The following is an 11,710-nucleotide window of genomic DNA, read 5'->3' on the forward strand; positions in this document are numbered from 1 at the left end:
TGTTAAAAAATATATATAATATCAGTTATATCAACCATGTAAGGCCCACCAGGCCGCTCTTGTATAAAATAAAATATATAACGAAATTTCGGATTATTAGCGAAATTAAATAAAATAAAGTTTAGATAGGTTAAACAATGTATTGTTGATAAAGTGATTTGCAAGATTCTAATTGTAAGTGAAAATTGAATAAAATCATAATAAGTGAAAATTCGTTCGCTATAAATATTTTTGATATTTTCTCGTAATCCATTGTTTATCATTGTTAACAATGAGAAGAGCTTATTTTTTCAAATAAACAAAATTAACAAAGGTACTTAAGAGTAGGATTTTTTGATAATTCGATATTTAAGCCCTGTTTGACCATTTTAATGATGATAAGAGCTTGTTGATAGTATATAGCATATACGTAGGCACTAATATGCCGAGTATAATCTATATATTTTGAGGGGTTATGGAGAAAAATGTCGGAAAAAATGTAAAAAAAAATCGATTATATAAAGTTGCATTACTGGTTTGTCGATTTTATCGAAAATTTATAGACCCAGAAATAAGATTTAACATTAATACTGCAAAATAAAGGACAAAATAGAGACTAAAATAAATCATAATTGATATATAAGATTGAATTGTCCAACAATATATCAGCATTCTAATGATGCAAAAAATAAAGGCCCAAATAAATCCAGACTCCTATAACATGTATCAAGAAATAAACATAGTTTTGATTTTGGAAATACAATACAAGGTTTTTAATACTAAAATAAATAAACAAATAAAACAAAATAAAATTGGCAATATAATGAGAATATGCCAAACCTGGTCTGTGAGGTAGGTTAAACAATATATTGTTCAGAAAGTAATTGATAAGATTTAAATAGTGAGTGCAAATAGTGGATAAAAATAGATAATTTAACACAGTATGGTGAAAGTTAATTAATTGTTGCATAGTGTTTCCCTAATCTAATTATGTTTTATAGGATAATTGACAAGGTGTAATTTGGATAAAGACAAAATAACTTACAACTTATTCATACCTTTGTTATAGCTGTGATATTATAAATAAGGTAGGATAATTTATAATTCGGAATGCTCTTAAAAATAATTTTAAACGATTATATTGCAATTGAAATAGTTAATTAATTAAAGAATAGCTATAATGGCCAAAATGTTGGAGTTATAAAACAATAAACATGTTGAAACTATATGAATGTGAATAAAATCTGAGCACTAAACTAAGTTTTAATTAATTTTTTATTAAACTCAAAACAGCCCTGAACTGGTGACTTTGCAATAATTATTTATTAGTATTATATCTGCTGCAAAGCTTAATACTAAGCGAGATTCTTGCATTAATTGGTTTCTGTTTTCATTTAGTTATTGAGGACAAAAATAGCTTATTTAACACAATACGATAAGTTAATTAATTAGTGCATAGTGTTTTCATAATTTAATTATGTTTTATAGGTTGACTAATGTATATCTTTGACAAAAAAGACCTTTTAATAACTTTGTTATAGCTCTGATAGTATAAATAAGGTAAGATTATTAAGATTTATATTTATAATTAAGAATATTTTTAATGATAAGATTGTAATTGGAATTGTTAATAAATAAAGATCCTTGAGAATAGAATACGTTGGAGTTATAAGAGAATAAACATGTTATAACTATATGAATATTTTTTATTATAATTAATATAAAATGGTTTTACTATATAATGATTACTTTCGCCGAAACTTTTTTTAAATTTATTTATTTCTATTTACAACTATACATTCATATACATACATCCAGTAAATTTGAAATTTAGTTTATAATGGAGTGATACCGGCGTGTAGAGAAACTATCCATTGGTAGCATTCAAATAACGTTTTTTTATTTTACATTAGCAGGTCTCGTGGCCATCTTCTTTTCAGGCCATTCTAGTCAGAAATGGAAGAGGAATCAAGGTTAGAAACTAGTGGGTTTGAGCGGTTAGCGAATTTATAATGGAAGGAATGATGTTTGGTTCGGGCTAGTTCGTTTATAGATGGGACATTAAGGTTTTTGTATTTGGTTTTATTAGTGAAAAGTAAGGGGTATTGAGGATTTTAGGAAGGATTTTGGATTGTAAGAATTGGATACGATAGGAATAAGAAGGTTAAGTGGAGCCTCAAAGTCTCAACTCCGTATGTCCAGACTGGCCTTTTATAGTCATGTAGATCAGTCTTTTGTACTGAATTGGAGGTTTAGACCGTTAATACAGTAAGTGCTGTAATAAATGAAATCGACGTGCAGTCTCCTGTCTTTTCAGTCTTGTGTGTGGATTCCAGGATAGTCGTTTCCCCAGATGTAGTCCAAGGTAGCGGATTTGTTCGACAGCACACTATTATCAATTTATTATCGAGAAAAAAAAATCAAAAACGTGTAAGATTCTGTAGAGAAAAAGCTTCATCAAATACTCTTCTAGTAAGCTATGCTCCATAGTGAATGTCAGAGATGAAAAACCGAACACTGATTCAATTACAAACAATTGAGTAAATAATAGTTATTGTTAAGATCAAATATAGAAAATCAGAATGGGCGATAGAAAATTAAATGACTGCCGAAACACTTAAAAGGTCATAAATGATAGCCTTATGGGGTGAAAATGAGGGAGGGGAGATCTGGGGCCTTGATATAATGACCATATAAAACCGTCAATCTGGTTTTATGGAAAGACAGGGAATTTGTGAGGTCTTAGAAATCTTGGTTTTGTTATTAATATTCTAACCCATATTATATACATATAAAAATTTTATGTTTATAATCGAGAATTTGTTAGAATTTATTTTTATATTTTATAATTTTATACAAGTAATTAACAGTAGAAAATGTTATTTAAATTTAACATCCACTTTCATTTACACTGTAAAATAAAAAAAATGTATTTAAAAACTACCATCTATTTTTTACTCATCTGCCTTTTCCCAGTCCGCCGGTGTTCCTCAAGGAGTATCCTGGGTCCTATTCTCTACATGGTTTATAAAGTTGATAGCCCAACCCACCCTAACGACATATGCTGATGACGCATATGTACTGTCTGTAAAAAATTACCCTATTACTGCATCACAAACTCTGCAATAAAACATAAAAACGATTGAAGAATGCTGTTACAACTCGAGAATCAAAATAAATCCTAACAAATCCCATCAGTTCACCTTTACTCTCCTTCGTAAGCCTATACTCTCTTGCCCTACTGTATATTTTTTGATATCCCATTAAAGCCTATTGAACAGATTCACAACTTAGGACTTCACCTTGACAAGAGACTTGTTTGGAATCTCCATACTAGACTGAAACGACAAGAAACTGCTCGTAGATCCAGACTTGACAAACGCTTTTAAATTTCCCATTTTATACAAAAATCTCTTATACAATATGATAAACAGATCTATTTGGGCTTAAGGAATTGAGCTTTGGGGCGCCACCAAACCATCAGTTCTTAATCTATCATCTTAAACAATTCTTGATGATTCTCCGAGTCGTCTGGAAATAAGATGGCCAAGGATCTTCTAATTTAAGACAATGATTGAAGTACCACCGTTGGGTGGTACCTTCCCAAGATTATCATGGATTCTGAAAAAAATATCACCTTTACTTATTGTATTTTTTTTTTACAGTTGTAAATTTCAATAAATATATTTAAAAAAATATCACGCATAGATTGTCCAGCTATCATAAGGTAAACCAAAAAATATATTAATGAAAGAATTTACCAACATAATAATGACATTAAAAACATGGAAAAAGGTCCAAAGAAAACAGCATTGGTCAAACATGTTTTTTAAAAATAAACATAATTTTGATTTTGAAAAAGTTAAATAAATACAAGAGGAAGATAATAATTTTAAAAGCAATATATATTTCTGAAAACATTAATTGCACAGTAAATTTTAAATTAGATTAAAAAACCTTACTGTCTATTATTCTTAAATTGTGAACAAAATTAATATGCAGCGAATTGGTAATTTTTCATAAAAAATATATAAATAAAAAGTTGAATTAAAAAACTTAAAATTTAAAAAATGAGATTAATGTTGGTTTAATTTTTTTTATCACTACAATGTATATATAGAGGAAAATAAATTTTCAAATTATGGTATTTTAAAAATAAAAAATAGAAATTTATTTATTAAGTTAATACAAATAAAAGATAAAGATATATTAAGCACTAAAACGTGTTGATAACAGAGTCCTAACCTGTAAATGGAAGGTTTTGATAAGAGTGTAGTATTGTGATTTGGGTTATATAAGAAAATTGTTAGAAATTAAAATTATGCAATAATAATATAAATAATTCTAAGTAGATATCTATTTTTATGAACTGACATTAATTGATAAATATATTTGTTTTCAGAGATAATTGACTTGGGTAATTGGCCTGGAGTAGAGAGAAAACATTTTTATGTAAGTTGGACAAATATATTCTAAGGGTACCTAAGTAGATATATAGTTGTATATGTTGAGTGAATTGTAAATAAATAATATAAATATTTTAGGTATCTCCTTGATAGTAACTAGAGGGCCGAAACCTCAGAGAAAAAAACAGTTGAAAAATAGTTATAAATAAAAACATATATTTGTGTTTTTATTTTTTTTTAAGTGCCTTACAATAAAAGTTAATTTCAAAAAATTAAATTAAATTTTTGAAAAGAAGAATTATAGATCACTCAAGGCTGATTTACGCTTACGTAAACGTACCATATACTTACTTAAATCAAGTATGTTATCTAACTGAATTTCATGAAAGTTGTAGTAAGATATTTTTAAGAGCTCACTTTAATCTTATTAAAAATATAAGTATATGTGTTTTTCATTATTAGCAGATAAAATCACAAATGATATCTAACATACTGAGGGTAACCTAATATACCATGGTCCAAAGTTGGGAAGTAGTTGATCACTTGTTGGAGTTTGAGTAAAAAGTGTTTGAGTACTGAGTACTAAGTGTAATTGATTACACACCTACTCTGCAATTATGATTACTTTTGTAATCGATTATATCGAACACAAAATCATTTTGTAATTACATCGAGCTCAAAAATGATGTATAATCTTCTTATTAATTACTATTTTTAATTAAATACTAAGTAATTGCAAATTTTGAGTAATCTGGTATAAATACTTTTCGTATTCAAAAACAATGTACTTAAAAAGTTTGGATAAAAAAGTATAAGAATATTAACTGGATTTAGTGAATGACAACAATTTCTTCCTTATTACAATATAATAATTTATTTCATACTATACAGCAACGTTTCGGGAGATTTCCCCCATCTTCAGGCTGCTAAAAAATAAATTCAACAAAACCATAACCATGCGCTTGTAACAACATTACTATATCATTTACACTCAAAGACTATTTATAAATTATTTACCTGATAACAAAAAACATATTGGACATACAGGTTGCTATCACATTGGAAGATAACCTTCAGAAAGGTAATTGTTCTCCTGCAATGTAGGACTATTAGAAAGTTTTTTACTCATTAATGACAATAATATTATAATATATTAGCAAATAAGACTAATAGGAGAAAATTATATGTTAAATATAAGTTTTTTGTTATCAGGTAAATAATTTATAAATAGTCTTTGAGTGTAAATGATACAGTAATGTTGTTACAAGCGCATGGTTATGGTTTTGTTGAATTTATTTTTTAGCAGCCTGAAGATGGGGGAAATCTCCCGAAACGTTGCTGTATAGTATGAACGTTGCTGTATAATAAATTATTATATTGTAATAAGGAAGAAATTGTTGTCATTCACTAAATCCAGTTAATACCTTAAGAATCTTCCAGTCAAAGGATTATTAAATTTAGTATAAGAATACTGAGTCAAGAGTGAAATCAAGCAGTTATTTTCTTTAATAAAAATATCTAAAAATTATTGTATTCAAAATATTATAGATGTACTTAAAGTAATAAATGATGAGTCCGATTATTTTATTTTTACTCAACATTTTTTTGTATATTGATTACAAATGCTACGTATTCAAACTGCTTTGAATATGAATTCCTGTACTAATACTTCAATTTTTCCTGAGTACAGATTACTTTATTTGTACAAATCTTGAAATGTTTTGAGTATCATACTCAAACATTTTGAGTACAAGTAAAATAATCGTGCTTCGCTAAGCAGTGCTCATGAACGGTTTGCCCGACCTTATCCAGGTCCATGAGAGCTTATTACTAAATTAATAGTTATCTAATAATTTAAATAATGTAGTTATAAAACAAATTTAAACTATAAGTGTATAGAGGACATGATTTCAAAATGGAAATTGAAAAAATGACAAATATGGGGATACAAAGGTGCATGAGTACGAGATAATAATCCCGAAAAAAGCAAAATATAGAATACTTTATATTCTATTTAGAAGTTTTTTCACCTCAACAATTTTAAAAAATAAATAAAATTTTTTATAAGTGAACTATTACACTATAAATTTGATATTCATTTTGAGTAGTCAAAAAGCTAGAACAAACATTTCTTTTTTCGAAAAATAAAGTTACCACGAGCTTTACAGTAGAATAAATGTTATGAAATTATATTTGAAAGTTAAATGAAAAGATAAAAGAAAAAATTACTTAAACATGACTAATAATAAACTTTTGATTAAATTGTCCAATATAATGAAATTATAACAATTATGAGAAAAAAAAAATTGAAAATCAATTGTGAATTTAAAAAAATATATAAGCGTAATAGAATTCTAACCACTTACATTTATTTTCTGTAAAAATATTTTTTCTCCAACTTGCAATAAATAATTTTTTGTGAATACAACTCATATTTTTCATTCTAGAAGATGACTGAATTTTTATCTACTGATTTTTTTTTTTCGTGTTGCTTATAGTACCTGATAGATCTGGAATCACATATTATTTAATCCGATATTTTGTACAATAATAATAAATTATATGATGAAGTCTTTTAATCATAAACGCAGGCCTTAAATGTTAATATCAAAGTATGGTACGAAGGAACCGCTCAAACCAGAAGACGCTCACTAGTTTTCTTTTTACGGGATGATTTGAATCTGAATTATAGACAACAAAGCAGTAGGGTCGTTTTTTTTTTTTTTTTTTTTTTTTCCTTTGTGAAACAAAATTGAATTATATTCAGACACCTTTGAGTACAAAGACTGAGATTATAATATATACCAATGCTACAGAAATCTTACCTTGGTCTTGCGCTGACTTGGCAACTCAGATGGGCTGCTGGTAGGTTGACGGTTCTCCGGATATGATGGAAATTCCTGTAATTTCGGATAAAAAAAAAGTATTAGTCGAGTAGAATATCAAAAAATATAGAAAAAAAAAAAAAAAATAAGTGTACCAACTCAATAATAAAATTTTATTTAAGTAAGAAGTGTGCCTATATTAAGTTGTATTTTTTTTTTTCTTCTACAAATAATATTATTTCATTACTGCTTAAATACTCGTAGGTATATAAAATATTGAAGAAAAAAATATATTGACAGTATGTACAATAAATTAAAGCTTGAATACATAAAATATTTTTGTTTAAAAATATTTAATATATCTAAAACCCAAAATTTTTAATAAATAATCATAGAAGAATAATATAACATAAATATTGTGAAGTTATTTATTAATAAAAAAAACAATATATTGGTAAGGCAACTCCCAGGACCCGGGTTCGAATCCGGCTGTAGCAGATAATTATTTTCTGTTTCACTGTAGCCGTGAGTTAGCCCTGTGAGCTCGGGAGCCCTCCGGTCTCATAAAGTGATTGCCCTTAATTAGGCAAAGATCTTGTGGTTCAACGTGTTTCTGACCAAATCACCTCCTTGCACAACCGTTGGTCTAGTAACAGTACTTCCTTACAAAGTATTGCACCTCTGACCCTTTATGGATTGTAGCGGTAGAGATTTAATGATATAATATTCATATTATACATTTAAGTATAATACAGGAGAAAATATTCGTTCATTCTTTGGTTCATTATTTAAAATAAACGTTAGTAATCGAACAAGAAAATCAATTAATTCTCCCGAAACATAATCTAAAATAAGAAAACCAGACATGGTCTTACGAGTTTTGATGGATTACGAGCAAAGTCCGATTTTCAAATTCGAATTCCTTTATAAATACAAGAATTAACCTTATTTAAAACAGCCACGATCACTGAATCGTTTAAATGAAAATTGTGAAAGCGTTACACAAAAACTGAGTTTCAAGTCTTTGAAACACTAGTACATAACGAAACAATTAATGTTTCAACATTTCCGGTAACATTAAGATGAAAAAAAACAAGCAGACAAGAGATAACACATCTCACATCAACACCCAAAAAAGATCGACTAAACAATCAATTCAAGTCAGTCCAACAATACACTCCATTATTGTCATTAATTATTGAGAATATTTCTCCCTAATAAATTGAAAAATAAAATATTTATTATTAATTGTTAATTAATGATTTTTTTTTATTAGAATTTAAAATTGAATTCCGATATTGTTTTATATGATCTCCACTATTTATAGTAGGTAATTAAGAAACAATACTGATTAATTTTTTTATTAGATTCATTTTCAAATTAATGTGTGCTTATTTTTCCAGTAGACATCACAAGTAAAGACATATAATTCGGTATTTACGCCCTGTTGAACTATCAGTATGAAACAACCTAGCTAATATTAAAGTAATTTAATTATACAATCATATAGCAAGTTTAATCAAAATTACAATGCGATAAAGAACTGTAAAATCTATGACATAAAGGGGAAATTCCAGTAAGTCGATTTTAGTGAAAATATACGCCATACCATCTTCGGAAATAAGCATAGTTATTCGGAAACCTTTTAAAAATCCGATTCGAATTTTTTTCTCTATCGCAAAGCTTTCCCTTGGAAAAAATCTTTATTGGAACCTTTTAAATATTTTTAGAGTTCAATAAAATTCAAAATAAGTGATAAACACATTATTTTATATTTCTCTTTGAATTAAGCCCTTTACTTGCCAAGGAGAAGTAACATTTTGATCAGTTTAGCTTCTCAAAAACTTTTGACAGTTCAATTAAAGTCGTATTTAGTTCATTAGCAAAAGTTTCGAAATGAATAATTGAAATAGAATTCGCATCTCATTATTTTTATTTTATTAACAAACGTTGGAATCCGCTAAGATTCGATGAGAAAAGAAAGGTTCATTTTGATCAAACGATAAATGAACCGATTATAAATTCTATCTAGTAGTAAACATTACAAATTACGCAATGTTTAACAGATATTGGGATCGTCTGGTCGATTATCATGAATGCAGATAAAGAATTTCGAATCAATTTATCAGGCAACTCATGCGCATAACTATATACACAAAAGAAGAATTTTATGTGTTATGGCTAACAATTATCAATTTAATAATTTGACTTATAATATTTCTTCATCATACAGTGTGTCACAGTTACACTTACACTTTGATTTATACATTTTTACAGTAGAACCCAATTGGAACAGCTCTGGCTACCAAATAAAATACCGGATATAGCGAAATTTAGGATAAGAAAAAATTTTATTAATCAATATAAAATTTTTGATATCATTGAAATATACTGAAGTATATTTATTAACAATTAAAAATAAATTGTTTGTTATCCGAATATTACTACTCGTTTCCTTTTAATAAACCTATAGACACTTTTATGATCGGTTGTACCATCACAGTTTAAACTAGGAGTAGTGAAATCTGGAATACACTCAATAATTATCCATTACACCAGAAAGGTCAACCATCAAATCTGGCGTTAAACTTTACCGGGCAATGATAGCCGGTTAATCTGAGATTTAGAGCGAATCTAATTTTAAGCAGGTAACCATACTAGGAACCTTCCATAGTTCCAATTGGATTTGTTATCTTACGAATGTGTATTGTATATTCAGTTTTTTCCAAATTCAATAAAATGGATTTTATCGATACGGACGATTTGAGAGAAGACGGAGACTTCAAAGAATAAGATGATCAGGTAATAATGAAAAAAAAAATTATTCTGCCCTGAACAAAATTTCCAGAATGTAAGGGCTATTATTATCTAATAAAGTTAAGGTGTCTATCAACTGCCTGCACTCTGTCAGTATGTGTTTACACAGTTAGTGGTACGTTATACTGTTTATTTGATAGTATAGATGTTCCTGACAGTAAGTATTCTTTGGCTAGTCGAGTGTGTCTAATTCGTAGTTTAGTATTATGTCCTTTGTAACTTTGGATTGATGTCTTCCACTACTGTAGAGTACTGTACTCTTAATTTCATTTAATTTGTTTTCAGTAATTATTTTAACTTATGTTAAGTTATACCAAAACCAAGCAAATTTGTCTTCACAAATTCATTGTTGATAATTTAAAATTTAACTCTTATTTAAATCTAGCCAATTACATCTAGCTTCCAAAAGGTTCTTGTCTATGACCAACAGTATTTAATATGTTCACATCCGTCTTCAAAGAATTAGTTGCTCAGAAAATAATGAAAAAAAAAATACTCCACCCTCCATCAAGTCATTTTTTACAGTGGTCGGTTGAAAAATTTTGTAATTCGATTGTAAAAATTGGCTATTGATTCAATTTTAAATTTAATTGGCCATTCCTCCCATGATAAACTTCCCAACCACCCAAACCAACTTGTTTTTAACTTGGCTTCTCCTTCATTACCTAATAATTCTCCTAGGCGTTTGAAAAGAAGAAGGCCTCGAGATCTGTGATTATATCACTTACAGCAAATTTGCTTGATGTGTATATATTTACAGTTGTAAATATCAATAAATAAATTATTTAAAAAAAAATTAATTGGACCCACAATGGACAAATTTTTCTGTAGTAGCGTTCTTCATATTTTCGTATTTATTTGTTAAACGGGGATTATTGTGAGTACATTTCATGATTTCTTAAATACATTTTTTTATTCTTATTTAAAGAAAAAAAAACATTGATTTAAAAAAATCATTTTTCAGTTAGATTTTTTTCGAAAATATTATGTCACTTTTTAATACTTTTTGTTACTTTTTTCTGATATGTGGCTAAAATAAAAATTCAATTTTATCCAATTTATCTAACATTTAATCAACATTATTCATTATTACGAAATTATATTTATGTCTGGTAAAACTTTTCAGTCAAAAATGGATAGAAATCTCAATATAATATGAAATGTTAATGGTTTTTATTAAATCATATAAAATGAGATGTTTTGTAGATTTAATCGTCGACATTTTCATAGCTAGAATGTTTTTATAGATTAACATTAACATTATTCATTATTATGAAATTATATTTATGTCTGGCAAAACTTTTCAGTCAAAAATAGATAGAAATCCCAATATATTATGAAATGTTAAAAGGTTTTTATTAAATCCAATAAAATGAGTAGTTTTATAGATTTAATCGTTGACATTTTCATGGATAGAATGCTTTTATAGATCAAAGAATATTGCAGCATCTTAGAAAATCCATTTTATAGTGAAGATAATCTGAATAGCCCGATGATCGGCCGGTGACATTATAGTGCAATAGGGTTCATAAATATTACATTTTGTACATTAACTACAGTAGGTTCTACCAGGAGTTTCATTTATATAAATCCTTAAATTTTTTTTAATCCGAGTTTTATTTCTGTTTGTAGCTCCCTCGTAAAGCCATTCTATTCCTTACCTATATCTATAATGCTACACTC

General features: G+C 27.6%; 1 protein-coding gene across 2 annotated transcripts in view; it reads right to left on the reverse strand.

Annotated features, from left to right (window-relative positions):
* LOC106677433 (high affinity cAMP-specific and IBMX-insensitive 3',5'-cyclic phosphodiesterase 8) overlaps positions 1 to 11,710 on the reverse strand; it is a gene marked incomplete in the record, with an annotated part of 452,021 nt that overhangs the window by 259,749 nt on the left and 180,562 nt on the right. For both annotated transcript variants that reach the window (XM_067046608.1, XM_067046609.1), the window contains 1 exon segment: positions 7,211 to 7,285.

Source organism: Halyomorpha halys, unplaced genomic scaffold (genome assembly GCF_000696795.3).
Source record: "Halyomorpha halys isolate HHAL.00 unplaced genomic scaffold, Hhal_1.1 Scaffold99.1, whole genome shotgun sequence".
NCBI classification, from domain to species: domain Eukaryota; kingdom Metazoa; phylum Arthropoda; class Insecta; order Hemiptera; family Pentatomidae; genus Halyomorpha; species Halyomorpha halys.